At 44.0% G+C, this 19,289-nt stretch overlaps 1 protein-coding gene and 1 long non-coding RNA gene across 10 annotated transcripts in view; one reads left to right on the plus strand and one right to left on the minus strand.

Moving 5' to 3' along the window:
• The window catches only part of Scalloped (TEA domain transcription factor 1 homolog scalloped), a 189,553-nt gene that overhangs the window by 39,729 nt on the left and 130,535 nt on the right, over nucleotides 1–19,289 (plus strand). The gene's annotated exons all lie outside the window — the stretch shown is intronic.
• On the minus strand, nucleotides 6,659–7,805 carry LOC143370323 (uncharacterized). The gene is made up of 3 exons (XR_013085597.1): nucleotides 7,310–7,805; nucleotides 6,915–7,236; nucleotides 6,659–6,795 (listed from the first exon to the last, which is right to left on the minus strand). It is a non-coding gene; the product is annotated as an uncharacterized LOC143370323 (long non-coding RNA).

The following is a 19,289-nucleotide window of genomic DNA, read 5'->3' on the forward strand; positions in this document are numbered from 1 at the left end:
CCGTCCATCGAAACGTTCTCTGATTGGTTTCTCGAGTGAAATGATCTTCGCTGCTACGTCACTTACAAAGGATAATATACACTGGAGAAATTTATTGCAAATCCACGTAATGGGCTGAATTTTATATCTAAATAGGTAATTAACGATCACGAAATATTTTCGATAAATATTCGTGTGGTGCAGTAAATAATTGGTCGGAGCAAACGTTCCATCGCTTCATTCAACCAAAGTCTTTGTTAATAGTACAAATATATTAGCTGCAAGTTTTTTTAATCAAAGTATTTTCCTTTGCTGTCCATAATCTTTTGCCACTTTTCTGATAAAAGTGCAAGTAGGTGTACTGAAAAAAAGACATCTCCATACACCTAACAGTGACCGAAGGAACTTTTGCACCGACCTAATATTTCCAGCAGCGTTTGATTGTCGTTTGACCACAAGTAGGTCTAGTTATGCAGAAAGCTACCACCCTCAATAATCTGTTTTCGAGTAAATTGAGTTTGAAGATTTCAACTGTTAAGGAAAAGTAGCTTAGAGTATATTGTATTTCTTGTTACTGTTTTATAATGCTTTCTCATGGGTTATTTAATAATGTAATTAACAGTAATATAATAAATAATTAATAGTTGTTTAACGTAGTATTTAATAGTAATATAATTAATATTAATTTAAATTCTCTGCAGTTTTTGTTTTTTAAGCATAAAATGGAGCTATGGCTTGGTAGTTTTAATCATTACAATTTTATTATTTCTAATCTTTTGCAAAATATAGATCACAAGTGTTTAACTAATTTTTGTCATTTTGAGGGTTGGTAGCTTTCTCCATAACTCGGCCCATATATAAAAGACGAGCTTCATCAAAGAATCCTTACTGCCATTAAACCTCTGATTGAAAACGTCGTCCCTACTTCTTCAGGACTAGTATTCCAGATCACTTTGCAAAGACATTGCTACGTACTTTAAAAGCAACAGAATACAGAACGTGTTACTGTATTCAAACTCCCAGTCACGACCCACATTTTAAGCGTCTCCTACGAAAGGACCCTAGCAGACTTGCGTAAAAGTCGAACATCGCCGAACCCGTCGAAGATCGTTTCGATCGACTGGCGGTTGACCGCCGCCAGCTAAACGAGCACCAAGAATCGGGCTTTAAAACCATGAGACTGCGCGACGAGCGGAGTGGAATTTTATAGAATTCTTAAGAGAGTTGACTCATGCATGAGAACCGGTCTCCAGCATGACGAACGTCGATTGTCGACGTGCAATCTCAGTATTAATTGCCACGATTTTCTGCCGATACATTTACCTCGATCGCGCGGCATTTCGAGCAGCGGGGAAAGAGAAGGGAGAAGAGGGAAGACACCGCTCGACCCCTGACTCGCATACAGCATTACCTCGCCCGTCCTCGAAATTGGCCGTTGCATTGATAAATCTTTCGGCGGGAGGATTTATTCGCGAATAGCATCGGCAGTTTCTGCGTTCTTTCGATGGCACCCAGTAACCTTTTCAAATATAAATTAGCCACGATAAGACGCCTTTGTCGGCTCGCTTTGCGTGCCGCAGTTACGATCAGCGTTTTCCAACGTAACCCCCAGGTACGCAGCTCCCTCCGCGCTCGTTACATGTGTAACAACGTCGCCGCGACCGCGAAATCCTCCTACCTCGCGAATTCGTAATTTCCAGCTTGCGATTGCCGACCGGCCATCGGAGAAATAAACTTCGACCCGCGGCTACGGTTCCCCCTTTGCGAGCCTGCTCGATTTCGGTCCGAGGGAAAGCGCCGCACTGTATTTAAATAAATAAAATTTCTTGTGCGGACAGACTACTTTGGTATTATCTCGCGATCTTCTTCAATTCTCTTCTCCTATCGGTGGTTAATATATTCCTATCCCAAGCAGCAATTTCAAGAGCTCCATTCGCACATAGAATCCTCCTGGAGTCTAACACATTGAGCACGGGCGGATTTGGCGATTTGACGCCCCTAGCCTAACAAGCGTCTGCCGCTCTTTCCGCGAAATATCTTCAAATATTTTAATTTAGAATAGTCGAGACAATTTCAAAGTTAATTTAATATTGTTACTCACATATGAGTTATTGCTAATCCGCTATAAAACAACGAAGTGAATTGTTTTTATTTGTTTAAACCTTTCCAAATTTCTTTCGTTCAAAATTTGCCGCTCCGTAAAATTTACCGCCCCAGGCTGCAACCTACTTAGCTTTGAGTGGCGCTAAGGGTAGTTATTTACTTTAGCGGTTTCTCACCGATTTTGATGAAATTTGGATATGTTGTAAAACTCCACATTTTGAGTAACTTTTTCCTATACATGTTACCGTTTCTCGGCCTTAGTTTCCGAGATATTTGCGAAAAACTTCTGTTGACTTATTACGACACAATGCATTCCACTTTCCAACTTGTCCCGGATATTAGTATAGGTTGGGGTTAGATTAGTGCGGGGGCGCGTAAAGCGTGGTGGCGAATGGATGCAAGTTTGGAGATTTCAACCAGAAACTTGCGGATGTCCGTCAACCCCGACTCTGTTCGGCGGCGCTGCCGGATATTAGGATGCCTCTGGTTCTAAAACATAATTTTTTCGCTAGGAAGAGGGTGCTTTCGAGGGCACCTATTGGATGTGTGGGGGCTCCCGTCAACACCCCGACTTACGTCGGTTCGCCACCGTGCTTTACGCCCCCCGCACTAATCTAGCCCCAACCAATACTAATCCCCGAGACAAGTTGCAAAGTGGAACGCGTTGTGTCGGAATAAGTCAATCGAAGTTTCTCGCAAATATCTCGGAAACGAAGGCTCGAGCGGCGGTAACATGTGTAGGAAAAAGTTTCTCAGAATGTGGAGTTTTGCAACGTATCCAAATTTCATCGGAATCGGTGAGGAATCGCTAAAGTACTTAGATAATTACCCGGGGATTTTCGGCAACACTTTCGATGCTCGATGCCCCAGAAAACATCGGCGCGCGAACACGTGAGCGCCAGTCGGATTGTTAATTTGTCGTTTATTTGGCGGGCAGGGTGCGTTTCCAACGGAAAGCGATACACAGCGGAGTTACTCAAATTTTCTTCTATTATTGTTCCCCTGAATGCCCGATTAAACCGAGTTCCGTCGTTCCGCTTTTGCTTTCTAGAGCAGCCGTGCCGGATTTCAATGATATCCCATTAAGCTGCGCAGTATTCGCAGCGCCCTCGCGGCCGTCGCTATTGAACAATAATTTCAGTATCATTTCTAGTATTAATTTACGTAACTAGGCGGAAAATAGCCGCGACAGTCGATTTGCTCGTATTTCGTCGGCACTGCAGGTTGCGGTCACTGTGGAAAGAGCGACGTTCGAGGCTGAGTTATTATGGTGATACATAGGGGACGAATCTGTGTGGGTTATGTGGCATCGTGCACACGCGGCCCGACGTATGCCCGTAACACGTATTTATACGGTCCCTCTATGCATTCACGTGTGCGCCGCGCACTCGTGTCCGTTCGTGCAACTGCATTTTACGTATGGATGCAACGCTGAGAGTCGACCAATCGCCGCTGTCGGACGATAAACCTGGAATTGATCCACGTATTTGTAAACCTGCATCGAAGTGCAGCGCGTCCCGCTCCGGCGGAGCCTCGTAAACCGCAGCTTCGTTTTACGACTCATTTCGGGATCTAATTTATCGGTCTGCGACTCGACGCTGCGCGACAACTATGGATACGTCGCGATTCAGCCCCCTTTCGATCGCGAGCTTTTCCGCCTTCTTTCCTGTTTCCTGCATTCGATCGCGATCGGGTAGAGATCAGTGCCAATTGAGCGCAAGAGAGTTGCGTGCCGAGTCGAAAGGAGCACGTACGTCTTCGAGAAAATCGGTAACACGCGCGGGAAACGGAGACACTGTGGTTGCACTAAAGACAGCATTACCGAAGTGGAAGAAGCAGCTTCTTACGGGAGGGCGCGTGAGTTTTGACTACTCGGTTGCGAAGGAGCGTTCAAGCTTTGGTTACAGATTACTTGAGCGAAGTAAGGGGTTGCTGGAGGCTTCGAATTATAAGCGCCAGGGAAATTCATACGAAGAAATCGTGCGAACATACCCTTGCGCTGTATTATCTCAAGTCTCCCTCATAAAACACTCCGCAACTCCACCAAAATCACTCAACACATTAGGTGGGTTTTAGGCGTTTTGACGGGAAAGGGGTTTGAATGACTTTGACTCGGTGAGTCGTAACGAAGGGGTGAGACGAGGTCTCGAATTAAGATGTTTTGGGACGAGGGACTTGTTTGAATTTAGATATTAGGGAGGATTTCGCGCCTCATAGGGCGAATAGTCGAGGGAGATTTGTAACTGATCATCTTGAAATGGGGACCGGTAAGGTACATTGCCAAGGCGGTCAGTGATTGGGGAATAAAAGGGGTAAGACCTGAGTTGAGGGATTTTGGTGGAGTTGCGGAGTGGTTTACGAGGGAGACTTGAGATAATACAGCGCGAAAATTTAGTGGGTCATCACAAAAGTATATTTCTAGTAGAAATCCCCGCTCGTTTCCTCCGTTTCCTCGAGTGTCACGCAAACCGATCCCCGTTACTTTGATTACAGAGACGCATAGTGTCCGTTCCGAGCGGTATAAAGCTCGAGAAGACTATGCTTTACCTTTCCCGCGTGGAAATTGATTAACGTAACACGTGGAATATCGCGCCGGAATCGGTAAGCAAGACGCGACTCCTCGACTTCGGCCGACGTTCAACGAGCGATCGTTATTTATTCCATTTTTAATTTCTCTTTGTTCGCGGAGGGGTAGAATGTTCGATGAAGCAACAGAGCTTCCACTCAAGGCCTTTTCTAACGAGATCGTGCCCGCCTCTGGTTTAATGACATTTGAAAGGGCCAAGAAAAAGGTCAAGATGCATCGATGCAGCCCCGTGCACTCGGCAGATTCGTGCCCGCTTCGCGAGATGAGCATGAGCGCTCTCTCTACCGCCTCTCCTTGCCGTCGGATCGGTAAACCGGTGCAAAAGGTAGCAAGAAGTGAAACCGCGCGGCGAGCGGCGGCGATTTGTTGGCAAACAATAGAAGGTCAATGCATTTCAGAACGCCGGCACGACAATGTAGTGTTACGGGAGTTTATGCAACGGGGATGCAATGCGCCGAACGAAAGATCGCTTAGGTAGAGGGAAAAGGGGATTTTCCTTAAAGCAATTGACGTTAAACGCTACCGTATCGCGGATTTATTGATCACCGGGGCGACGCAGGTGATGCGATGAGTATCCGCGAGTCACGTGACGGGCGACGTGGCGCGATGCACGCCGTGGATTGTTCTTTCGTTGCATTACACGTGTATTCTATTAGAGTTTCACCCGCAATCAACGATTGCTCAATCTGTCGGCACGAGTCAGCCAGCGTTACCTCTAATAAAAAGGAGGCTAATGGAATTGCAAAACCGCATAACTAAATACGAGGCTGTAGGAAACATTGAGTCGGGTGGAACAGCTGGGGCCTCTTCACCAGTGCAGTTACGTTTCGAAGTTACTATTGTTTGTCCAACTATTATTTTTCAACAGTAGCTTCACGATTTCACTGTTAATGTTCTGGCATTATATATGACTAGCTTTACTACTCGGCTTCGCCCGAAATTTTTTATTCTGATTTTATACAATTTTTTTTAGTTTTTTTTTGTGAAAATAGTCATATTCGTCTGGATTAGGCAGGCATAATGAGCTGAGGCTCATTTCGTGGTCCCAGAGTTTATCGTTCAAAAGTTTTTAGGCGACAGATAAACACACAAACATATAGAAGCTTTCTGGTTTATAGATTAAGATATCATACGATTTACTCATTGAGCCTTGGAGAATTTAAACTCCATTGTTTAGGAAAGGGGGAAGCAGTTTCAGGCCGTTGTTGAAAAAATGCCTACGCCACACAGGTGGCAGGTGAAAATGATATTTTCCGGAGTGAAAAGACGGTGGTCACGTCGTCAAGTATAAATCGAAACTTTCCAAAGCATGAGGCGCAAACTTCTGTCGAAATGGAATTCGTAATTAAGGGTACACTCCCATTAAAGTTTTCCAAAAAATCGATTTCTTAAATATATATTTTGGTAGTACATCATCTGAAGAATGTCCAAATTTGGCGTCAAAATTCGTAGCGATGTAGAGTCTACAGGAATAAAATTGACGTGTTCCTATCAACAGCAGTTAAACGCGTTTTTCTCGAATCACAAGTTCTAAAAACTGCGCAAGTCCTAACAAAAAAAAATAATCGACCGATTTGAAAAATTCTTGCGGTATTTCGTTGATTACTAAATTCTCCGTGGAGGCATCTACGATGGTAACTGTGCGACCAATCGTTTCCTTTTTATTAACATTTTCATGCGTAAAATTGTTTGCGGTTCAATCGTGTGCCAACATACGAGATTATATTATTTTCCTATGACCGTAGATGATTTCACGAACAATTCTATCAACTTTAAGAATATTCGTGGTTTGTTGATTTTGCATAATTCTACGAGGCGTAAAAAATTCCGCAGATGAGGAACTTTTTTTTTGTATCACCCGGACAGTCAGTAGTATTAGATAAAATTTCCAAAAAATTCTCTTCTTATATTTAAAGATGTACAAATACAGTCCAAAAAGTATTTCGACCCCGCGACGTTTACTTTTTTTAAAAATAATTTCTGGAGTGATTTGATGGTAGAGTACCCTTAAAGGAAACCGCGGGGTAGATCGCTGTTGGCGGATTAATCGGAAGAAGGGTATGCAACGTCGATCACCCAATCAAGAAGTCTGGCCGTTCGAATACTCTTGCGTCACTGGATACGATCTAGAAGAACCCTATAACTTGTAGTAAGACGATCCCAGAATATCGTCTACCTGAGGACGTCCCGCAGGATTTATTGCTGCGGCTGAAAGTCGACGTCTCTCGTTCTGAGTAACACGCACCTGGATATATAATAGGTGCCCCGTCCATTAAGGATCAGGAAAGAGATCCGACGGCTGTGTTAGGAAGAGGGTTAGCAGCCGACCGTTGAGGGAGGTTAGGAGCTTTAGTCGGGCAAACGATGACGTGAACTGTGAGCGATTCAGCTTTCACAATCTGCGGTACGTGACGGTCCATATCGCCGAAACGGTAATGACCATAAAGGACGAAGTTCCTGTTGGAGGAAGGGTCCCTTATAACGATCCTTTTTTCTCCCACGCCGGTGCGAAAATGCGTGGAGACCAGTCGCGAAGATGCGAGTAACGTTTTCTATAATTCCGAGAGCTTCTACCATTTTTTTAAAAATTAAATACTATCACAAATTCTCAAGCTACAGATAAAATAATTAGTTAATCACATTTATCGCGTTATTCATTCTTCACGGCGATAAGATAGTCCACATATTAACGCGATGATTATTTTTTATTTATCATTGATAATTCATCGATACCTAGTAAGTAATCGCTGGTAGTATCTCTGCCTTATTATCATCGTGGCGTGACCCAGATCAATCGCACGAGACGCGAGAGGATCCCCGTCAATTGTGGCCTTCTCGAAAACGGTACCCTTCGTCTTCGGACACCCGGTGTGTAAACAGTGCCACCCGTTCGCCAGTGCTGTTCAACCTAAACTCCGAAGCTTAGGTACCTTCCCCCACTCGGCCCCCGTGGCCATGCGCAGAGCGCTGGTGACGTCTCGTCGCGTGTGCACGTGTAGCGCAAAATATGGCTTACAGAGGGGGACAAAGGCGAGCGAGGGGCCCCGCCTGGAGCAGCGTAAGTACGCAGAGTGACAAAGTGACGATTGACGATGCAGAGATCCACCTTTAGTCCCACTATCGGGCGACGCGACGCGGCGCGGCGGAGAGGTAGCCCGGCAGGGGGAAATGCGGGGAAGTGCTGACTGCTCGAAGAAAAGGAGCGAGAGTGTGGGGCGAGGGTTGGGGGGGGGGGAGAAAGAGTGACAGAACTCTGTGGCGAGGATTGGAAGTGGCGCGGAGAGGCGAGTGGTGGAGGGAAAAGGCTTATAGCCGTGGCGAACCGGTTTTCCGTATCTCCGATGACTCATCCTCCGCGACGACGCTGCGTCAAGTGCATTTCCTGGCCTGGCTGGCGCATCCTAACCTAAACCCTCCCCACCCACCCACCTATGCCCCCAGGCACTTCTCCGTCCTCTCTGTTGCATCCGTTCGGCCGCCTCTGTCTTTCTTTTAAGGTGGTCATCAGTGGTGCTCATGAGCGGGAGTTTCGCCATGGCACCTGGTTAAACTTCACCTTATGAGATCATCTATAGCTTGGACCCTTAACCGTGAAACTGTACTTCATCCGAACCGCAACGCACGTTACACGCACACTGGAGTTGTGCATATGTGTGGACCATTTTGTAGGTTTATGGTGCATTTAGAAATCTGAAAACCTGCTCTTTGTTTTCGATTCTTTTCACCCGGCAGCGGTGTATACTTCTTTATTTCCATTCTGTCTCGATAGGCAAGATACAAAAGGGTAGATTAACGCCTTCGTAGGTACCGTATGATCGCGAGAACATTCATTTATAATATTTGTCGAGTTGGCACGGGATAAGTAGAAATAGTAGTTATTAACAAAATTAGGAACCTGCGTTTTTATTAGCTTTGGAGGGGATTTGGAGCCTTCTCAATTGCTACCGCGTCTTTCAGCTTGACGCCTTTAGATTCGTTTTTTTAAAAAATATTTCTGATATCAAAAAAATCGAACAACGCGAGGAATATATTCGCGTAAAATGATCTTATACCCATGCAACACAATTTCCAAACGTTAAGATTTAATGCGCAGGTTTCTAGCAAACGGTACTTCGCTTCTTAATGTGCATTCCTGAGTTAATGATACCTGTTCAGATGACAACGGTGTAATTAAAATCTGTAAATATCGTTACACCGAGAACTACAGGCGTTTAGTGTCACTCGAGGCTTCCTCGTCCTCGAATCACGCTGCAAATTAATTATTCCCGTACTCCCCCGAGGGACATTTTTCCCTTTGATTCGTGTAGTTCCGTATTATTGGTAACGTTATAAAGCGGGGCAAAGGAACAATGGCATAGGTGGCGGTTCTACGCGAATCTCTCGTGCAACGCGAACACGTTAATTGGTTAATGTCAATGAATTTGTGACGCGAAGAGTGGAAATAAGCGAAGGGAACGTTCGCGCCGCGATGGGGAGACGTAGATTTATTTTTCACGATGCGGTTGATCGTAAATAAAAAAACGAACCGTCGCGGATCATTTGCCACGGGATGAAGGAGCTGCCGGGGGAAACTTCCTGTAGGAGAGGCTAGGTGAAACGCTCTGGCAGTTTGATTTATGGCCGACGTACCGAGTTATCGCTTTGCCAATAGTGGAAATCGAGGAGAAGAGCACTGTGAAGTCGGGGGTAAAAGAAAAAGTGTTTCAGAGATGAATCGATGAACGGGAACGTTTGCTCTGCTACCTGTATCGTTCTTAATCAATGCCCCCCCTTAATGCACGTGCTCGCGGATATTATGCGCATTCAACGCGAAGAAACAATTTGCTTGAGCAGTTTCTTTATCGACTGTTATTATTTCGTGTCTTTAGCGTAAAATCATTTTGCTCGAACTGCGCCTCGCTACCATTTATTACCGTTTATCCCTTTTGCGGAAGAAAATTATTTTCTGAGGTTTCACGAAGCGTAATAATAACATATCATTCTTAGAAACACGAGATCAATGTTAAGATATTCTATGAACGCAGGAAGGGGAATTTTTAGTCTCTCAGTCCAGAAATTTAGCCCTGAGCTTTTTAATAAGAATGACCATAACGGTAATTAAATAATCAGTGACAGAATGGGCCGCGTTATCGTGGATTTGATTAAACGCAAAGTGAACTAATTAAAGGGCAGTTTGGTACTATTCATTGAAGAATCGTCGTTGTGGCACGCACAAACAGGGTCGAAGATTGCTTCGTAAATTCTTTTAATACTCGACCTTCTGTTCGGTAAAAGGGCAGCTCCGAAGGGGTGACTTTACGGATCAAGAGTGCCAAGCAACAAGTGTGATTCTGTAGGGGGTGCTCGAGGGTTGTCACACAGCAGTGCTCATTGTGGATTTATCGATTTACCGCGTTCAAATGGCATTCATATTTAAATAAAGACGATTCTTCCTATTTTCTTCGCGCACAAACATCTTTTTCTTTCGCGCCTAATGCGAGAATAAATTATTCCAAGGCAAAGGGATTTGCATTATAAATCACGTTGCTCTAAAAAATGTCTCTTTCCTTTCGAATCTTCTTTCAGCAAACATTTTGGTAACAGTTCGATCTACTGTAATTAATTCTGCTAAATTAAACCACGGTAAAACAGTTAGAATTTTCAAAAGCACGACATCTGATTATGCGCGTCTTCGTCAATATTAATATTGCGTAAAGGAAAATTCTTTACGTCAAATTTTAGCAAGTTTCCACCCTTGTGGTTGCTATCGTCTACTTCGCGGTCCCATTTGTTTGCAAGAAAGTGACGAAACGGGGACGACTGCAGGCGTTGCCATTATGGGGAAATTTGCTCGTGGTATGTGCTTATATATCCCCATAAATCGACGGGGACCTGAACGAGGTACACAATCGTTCGCAATAAACTCATGGTCTTCGCAATAAGGGCTGCAAACGTCCCCATCAAAAGAGGAGCACTGTCGAGGGTGAAGGGTCGTAATCTATTGCGCCACCTCGTACAGGGTGTTTCGGTGTTAGCAGGCATTTGGGGGTAAATTCGGTACAGCAGAATAACACACAAAGAGGGTGATGGAAATATAAGTCCTGCCTGATCTTCCTCCCAACTTGACTAATGTAAAATGTAACAGACCTAACACTACGAAATTACTCACGTCTAACATTTCATCATTAGATACCTATTTGTAATAAATACTATTACTCCCACAAATTTTAATTCCACTTGCACTGCTGCCCAAGCTGCTCGCTTTAAGTGATTTCTTTGAAAACAGATTCTCCTGGCGATAAAACACATGAAAGCATGGAACTCAGAAACAAAGTAAATGATGGGATCATTATTTAAGGGAGAACTAAATAATAATTGTCTAATTGTAATTGGGTAATTGTCTGAAAATTAAATGTATCTTTGGGAATTTATTAAAAGAAAACTGCTTAATGAAGCTTTTTGAAACTTTCAGGAATTTTGATTGGATATTTAAGTTATACTTACGATGTTTCTTTAAATTATTTAAAGTAAACTTTAATAACAAAATGGCGAGGTTAATTTCCTAACAAAGTTTCACCATTTTCTTCAGAGGTTCGCCAGTTTGTTAATTTTCAAAATTTCCAAAATCCCACCTGCCGCGCCATAGCCACGCGCATACAGTTTCTAAAACTTTTTGCTTCTTTGATTTTAGAGCACCGTTTTGTCGAAAACCGGTCAACCAGATTTTTTGCAGCGCTAAGTTACTGATCCTGTACAGTTTATAAATCTGCTCTAAAGAAATTTAATAAAAAAAATCGTATAACTTAAATATCCAATAAAAACTCCTTAAAATTTCAAACAGATCCATTAAGTAGTTTGCTTTTAATAAATTCCCAAAGATACCTTTACTTTTCGGGCCATTATCCTGTTGCCCCCCCTTAAATCAATCTTTCTGCTATTTTAGTGCGTCGAATTCGCCCGCGATATATTTAGTACGCGTTTAGTAACGAAAGATTCTGCGTTATCGAGGGTGATACGCGTGCGATTCTATTATTTATCGAACCCTTCTCGCTCTTCGTTTCCACCGCGTTACCAATTCAATCCGCCATTAAAATGGCTCGCAGCTTTTTCTGTAACCGTATCTTTAGGCGGCACACGGACATTCAGAGTGTAGACGATGTGATTCAACAGGCTCCCTGAATCTTATCGCACCTTCAGAACGTTTAAGGCTATTGTTCCTTATAATTTACTACTTCCCGCGGCTTTACTCCGTACGCCACGAACGATACCCTCGCAACTTTTATCCGATTCTTGGTATCTATCGAGAGGATTTCCTTTATTTATTTATTACGCATTGTAGGCCAGCCAACAGCGCGCGAATTCCGAGAAACATTTCGAACACCGTGCGCCCACGCTGAAGTTACCGTTTGCTCGGAAGCTGCGTTCGGGATTCCGTCGAAACTTCCACTCCACGATTCTCTTCGGGTCTGTTTGATAAAAAAAAAAAACAACACCTACACGTTTTTTACTTACAGTTAGAAGTTCCAACGAGGAAGTTGCTTCATAAATTTCGTGGCTAAGCAGTAATTGAGAATTAATTTAAGAACAAGCTGAATAACAGTCCGGGTGGGTTTGTATTTGAACTTTCGAAGGAGCAATTGGGGAGCAAAAGCACAAAACAGAGTGGAACGATATTTGCTAAACCACGTGCGATATTATTACAAAATAGTTTTCGAACTCGACGAAATTCCCTTCGCGTTAATTACATAATATGCTAATAGTGTTTCTCGATGCAGCTTTCCGTTGCGTCGGTTTGTTAAAAATTGGAGAGTAGGTGTCAGCCAGTGGCGATGAATTTCGTTGAGTTGACAGGAACGGGTTAATCGTGTCGCGGCCGTTGAAAATCTCGCCCGTCACGATATTAATTAAGGTGTGAAGAATATCGTAGATAGGAAGCGCCTTCGGCCGCCTCTCGCGACCACTCTCTTCTATGCCCGTCAGCGTCGAAGGAATTTTCAAATATTTCCGGGCAGACGCCCGATAAATTCTCGGAGCTGGAAAATATTTCCGATAGCCGACCGACAATCTGCTCACCTTGCGGACTTCCCACGCGAGGATAGCTCCCTGGCAAAAGACGGAAACGGACGGCGGCAACCCTCGTCTATAGCGGGGGCCCCTCCGATTGGATTTAAATTTCACCGTGAATAAGATAAACCGCGACACCGTGGATTTTCCACCCGAAGAAGCTCGCCAAAGAAGCTCGCCAAAGAAAGAGAGAGAGATAAAAAGGAGAGGAACACACCTCGGTAGGAAAAGAACCGTCGTAAGTGCGTGCTTATATGTGTGGCTAAGTAGACGCTTTCACGCGACAGTGTCCAAAGAATCAGGGGAGCTTCCTTTGATCTGCGATTCTGCCCTTCCGTTCGAAGGGCCTTCATCCCCGACCTTTGAGCTGCTCGCTCGTCCCTCGTTCCTTATCAGCGCCACCCTCTACCTAAGTGTGTTAGTATTTAAATAAATAACAAGCTTCCTTACGTCGAGGGCGGCGCGAAACACGGCTGGCGGGAAAACTCGAGGGAATTTTCTAGTTCTTAAATTATACGAGATTGCTATCTGAATCTGCTTAGAGACGCGATCATTTAGTCGTTCTGAGCATCGTATTTGCAGGCTCGTTTGAGCGGTTCCGGTTGGATGGGCCACCCTGTATAAATGGGCGCTTACTATGGCCGAGGAAGCTCGAGCCGCGCCGCCTCGTTTATGAAGTGGAAGATAAAATCTCTCGGGCAACTTCCGCTTCTATTGCAATGGCTGTGTACCGTTATACGAGACGCGATAGAGGTCTCTGCCGCGTTTATCGGCGCCAGTAATTCAGCCGATTTTGTGCTTGAATTTGATTCGATCATTTATCGGGAATTTTACTGTCTCGATCCCCCTTCGGGGAATAGACCTAACGCGACGCGCGGGCATGCGAAATTTCGCGATTATATCGCGGACCTAGCAGTCGCGCGATAACAAACAGATTATTCTATTCATCTGCGATGGACGCGGCTCGGCCGCGTTGGTTCGCGAAACAGCTTAAATTAGATTTTCCAGTAATTTTACTTTGTATATATGCGGTACCATTTGGTTGTTTAATTTTTGTACCGTTTGCTTTTTTTTAGACACTTTCGTATTCTGAATTCCATGATACAAAAGCTCTGCCACTTTGGGATTTGATAAAATGCCCGTTCAAAAAATCTTCTGAGATTTGTCACTTCAATAGCGGAGTGAAGTGGGGAATAAGTCAGGGAAAATCAAGTGTTTTTATTCAATGCGAGCTCATAAAAGTATGCTATTAATTTTTTGTGAAAACAGTTAACAAAGAGACTTTAATTTCGGAATATCTAAAATTGAAAAGAGCTAATACGCTAAAAACTGGATGAAATTGTAGGAAAAGAACGAAACAATTTATTGGTGCTCTGATTGAATGAAAATTTCACTCTGCCTCTATCACTTTGCCCCCTGTTCGGTGAAAGAGAAACGTATGAATTTCACGTACAATTTATGAGCTGCAGTGGTTATTAATATACTGAAATAAAATTAATTTTAACTTACTTTCGTATAATCTGAGTGATAATATGCTAACTAAATAACAAATTACGTTATTTACCTGATTTTAGAAATAACAATTCCACGCATGAAATTTACGAAATTTATAATTGAAACTCTAAACACTTTGCGTCACCAACAAGCAGTCTCACAAAGATAATATGGCATCCTTTTGTCACAACACCTACTAGAATACCCACTACATAGCGCTACTATAGTAGCATGTACAAAACAATATTTCACTTTGCCTCACCATTTCGCTTCTCCATGTTTCCCCTATTTTATTACGAGGGCAAGTCGGTAAATCATATTCTCCGGTATTTATGATTTTTTAATATGATCAAGTTAAAGTGAATCGTTTACATAATTCTCTATTTTTCAACATAATCACCCCCATTGTCGAGATACTTGTCTAAACGATAGAAATCCACGGAAATCATCCAGGGGAATAAAGCAGGATACCATTTTTATTACCTGCCCCTCATTGATTTATATTATCGGTGTAGCTATACAATCTTCGTAGCGTTCCACTCAACGTAATCGTTTCCTTTTTCATGTTACTGTTAGCATTGTTTTCCGAGCTGCAATTTATCATCTTGCGTTACACACCCCCCCCCCCAACAGCCAACCGATTATCGTTCCAGCATGTAGCTTGTATGCATGAATATGACGTGTTAACTTAATAATCACGCTCGGAAGAATGAAGCTACAGAAATTGCTGCACACCAGCACATTGTGTTCGCACATTTTTATCCACAACTAACGATAACGGAATTGTAAATCGCTGCCATGTACTTAAATCACTGCACAAACTTTCCTCGCTTACTTGGCCTGCTGGGGGGGGGGGAGGGGTGTAAATATTTTCGCAATCATAGCGTCCATTTGTTTTTATATTCAGTTTTAAGCGCTGGCGCAAAACCAGAATGAAATCCAACGCAAAGCGCTTTGAAGCCATGAATTGCGCGGTCCGCTCTGACATCTATCCTATTTCATTAATCCTCCGTTGACGCATCACTTTTTTGTCATCAACTCTGACATACTGGGTGGCTCACACCCGCAGCAATATTTGAACGACTGCCCATTCTCATCTAAGGAATCCTAACCAATCGTTATGAAAAAAATCATGGGTCAATTTCGAGGTCTCCGAAATGTATTGCAATAGTTTTTTTTATTCAAAATTTATCACAGTTTGCGTAAAAAAATTCTAGATCCCCATATGTCGAGAGAAAACGAGAAGAATCTTTAAAAAATTGTAGCCGTCGTAATTTTCAATATTAGAAGCTGAAAATCTACAGAGTTCTTCTTCAGGTATAATATTTCCTGCAGAAAAAAAATAGTTTGTAAGTCGGCTTCGGAAAAAAGGTATTTATTTTGCATGTAGAAGCTAGGCTATTTCGGTAATTGAAAAAACAGAGATATTCTACGTAGAGTCTGCGTACGTATTGGAAAAGGTGCAGAGCGTCGAAATCAGCTGATGGGTGGCTCACACCCAGGGTGTCGACGAAGGGTTAAAAAGAGAAGAAATGCTGGCGGCTATTCACGAAACTGATTTCACTCGTCAATGAGCCTCTGTCTACCCGTTTGGGAAACGCCGATCCGGCAGATATGGTTGCTCTCAGTTTATTTAAATACGTACAGGATAATTGCAAGGGTCTGGGGCGACAGAACGTCGTTGTAGGGCTTCTCGGAAGCGAGAAAATTATTCTCGAGAGAAGCGCTTCCGAGACCAACATTTGGCCTGGCTCTGTCGCGCGAAGACGCCCCGCGGCTCCACAAATTCAGCCGCGTAAAGCCGCTTCGAGGGCGTGATTCACGGGTTAGGCAACTTCACGCACGTGTTCCTGGCACACGTCTTTCTTTCCCTGGCCGCCGGCCAAGTTCCGAAACAGGGGCCTGGCGTCTTTAACGGCGCTTCGCCTTAATTATCGAGGCCCGATGCGACGACGCAAATTTACGAGGCCATGCCGCTTTCTGCGATCGTGAAAACCGAAAGGTTCATTGTCGTACCTCGGGACGTCGTACCCCGTGAGCCGCGCTCTTTGATCTCTGCTCCCGATACCTGTTAAACGCGGTATAGTCGGTTCAATGAACCGAGGCGCACGCATTTGTTTCGCGTCGGACAGAGTGCAGGCTGATTTGTTGCTTGAATGAAAACTTTGCGATTCATTCGATGGAAGCTGCTTATTTCGAGACGTAGAGGGCCAGGTTACACATTCTTTTAGTTAGGGTAAAGGTACCAGTAGTTGACCAATGTATCAGTAGTGGACAAGTTTTCAGAGAAACGTGAAAAATAAGGTTTTCAGAAGTGGCGAACTGTGGGTATTAGGAGCCGCGGCGCGCTGTTCAAAAGAGATAGTTGCACTTCTAAAAACCTTATTTTTCACGTTTTTCTGAGAAGTTGTCAACTACTGATACAGTGGACCAACTACTGGCACCTTCACCCTAATTGTCCAACTGTACATTTGTACTTTTGAGTGAATCAGTGTCCGAATATAACAGTGTTTTCAAATTGGCGTTCCGTAGCATCCCGCGGAAAGTTACCTCATAACGAAATTTAAATATTAAAGAAATCTTAATTACGCCAAATTTGAAACGGCGCGGCTTCGTCGGCGCACTGTATTAACAAAAAGAAAACCCTGCCGAGGATGTGGGTTTTGCGAAATTTTAGTGAGTTTGGAAGGTCTGTGAATTTGGCACCCCCAAGTGCAAATTCTTTATAAAAGAATCAGGCTTCCTTTGTCCACGTTTGTCCAACCAAAGTTTTCGTCTGTCCACCCTTGAAAACAGGATTATATCCAAATAAAAAAATTGCCATCAGCAGCCCCATGAACATTTTTTATTGATTTTGAAGTGGAACGAAAATTCTGCTTGGACAGACGTGGACAAACGAAGCCGGTTTCTGTTTTATTAAAATTTGCACTTGGGGGTGCCGGCTGCACAGCCCCGAGTTTGGAAGGTTTCCGTGGGAAAATTGAATTGAGTAACGTTGCTGTAGAAATGGGCGTATGTATTTTCGAAGCGTACTCGCTATTTATAATTAAACACGCGCCTACGTTCGAAGCCTCGTTCCGAAGCCAATGCCATTTACTGAACAAACGTCAGGGCGCTGTTGCAATCGCGGAATTTTAAACGCCCGTTACGGAGATGTCCGCGCATAATGGCGTGAATGAATTCGAACGAGCTGCAAGTAACGAACGAGGGGTTCATCAGAGACGGGACAGGTCACACGGTTAACTGGCGATCGGACGGGCGTTTAGCGATGGAAAGACAGCCGCGCGGAGGACGGGTGTGTAACGTAGGTACACGCGGCGGGGACGCGCGAAACCGAGTGGGTGTGTGCGGGAAATGGGAAAAGATAGAAGGGCGCAATGGACACGGCCGACAAATAGAGGGAATTAAAAGTAATCACGCGCATATTTACGCGGACGATGAACAGAATGGTGGCGTCAACCGCAAAAATGTAACTGCACGCGAGCTGCAGGTGTGCGCACTCGACTGTCGAGTGTGCAACGGCGGCGGGGGTGTGCACGGAGCTGGGGGAACGGTCTCTCTCGGCGGTCCTGACGTGTTCGCAACATACACGAGCGCTGGCGAAGAGGCAGAGGGATGTCGGGAGCGGGGCGAGAGACAGAGAACGGCGAGCGAGGGGGTGGGCGGTGAAGGGGGAGCGAGGAGGACGAGGTATTCCAGGCGAGAGGGATGCGCATACACAGGTAGCTTTGCAGTCGAAATTTCCCGAGCCCGCACGTGCAGCGCGCCGGATGCCGGGGATGCAATTCGTAACGTTAACAGTTATTTCGAGGGAAATCCGTTTTTGGGGGTGGGACCAGGATCGCCGAACGGAATTTTACGGCGCGCTATCGTGCACCCTCGCCCACTTACCTCTGAGCTAATTGCGCGCGTCAATGTTCTTTCGGGCCTCCGCGCTCGTTTCCTTCGTTAAACGGCCACTGTTTGCCACGCCGCAGATTTCCTCGAATGGCACGCAGCGCTATCCGCGTCGGGTCCCGATGCGCGCGAACTGTATCACCTTAGCGGAAGGTAGTAGATCGGGCGACGTCGACTTACAGTGGCGTGCAAAAGTATTCGGCCACCCTTTAACGCGGAATAACTTGTTTAAAACTGGTACAAACGACTCGAGTGGTTTTGAGAAGCTAGAAGGATTAATTTGCTAAGTGACGTGTTTCGTCGGTTTGAAAAAAATTGCAATTAGTGGCAATAGCGAAAAAAATGACAGTTAGTATTTTTTGCGCTATTCCAATTGCAATTTTTTTCAAAACGACGAAATACGTCAATTAGCAGACTAATCCTTCTAGCTTCTCAGAAACACTCAAGTCGTTCGGACCAATTTTAAATATGTTATATTGTTTTAAAGGGTGGCCGAATATTTTTGCACGCCACTGTACCTATGTTACGTTTGTAAAAGGTGACGCAAAAGTCAGCATCCGATTTTCTTAGGATAATTTTCGGTTTAAATGAAACAACGTGGCGTTTCTTTTTTTGCGGTACAATTTATTGGGACTTATAAATTTTATGACATCGAGTTTCAAAGATAATACCCAACAAATGACCACCATTCGAATTGATGCAAATTTGGGCACTCTTTATTGCATTTTACATGGTATTAGGAAGAATTTGTGGGGTTAGATTTTCGATTTCGTGTTGGAAGTCCTTTAATGACTGTCCTTTAATTGTTGCAAAAGGTTTTTCAAGTAAATTAATGCCTTCAAATAGCCTCAAAGAAAGGAGTCTTTAAACATTCTTCTTTTACGTTGTATTATGGCCACCGACGAATTATTACGTAAAAACGTCGATACAATTTTTCTGCGTTCTTGGAGGGTATTCTTATTCATCTTTATGGACAATAAACTTCGCGAGTCTCTTCTACTGAAATGTCAAGACATCACTGACACGTACCAGAAATTAAAAAAAAAATGAGCTATTAACATCGAAGATGACTTTTACGCCACCTGTTACGAATTGTTACGATAGGTACTTACACAATCGTGTTCCGTGAGGTTTTCGCTATCTTTCGAGTCATTTGCGGATTGCGTTAATCTGAAAGCTTTTGTTT

The sequence above is a fragment of the Andrena cerasifolii genome, chromosome 6 (assembly GCF_050908995.1).
Source record: "Andrena cerasifolii isolate SP2316 chromosome 6, iyAndCera1_principal, whole genome shotgun sequence".
Taxonomy (NCBI): domain Eukaryota; kingdom Metazoa; phylum Arthropoda; class Insecta; order Hymenoptera; family Andrenidae; genus Andrena; species Andrena cerasifolii.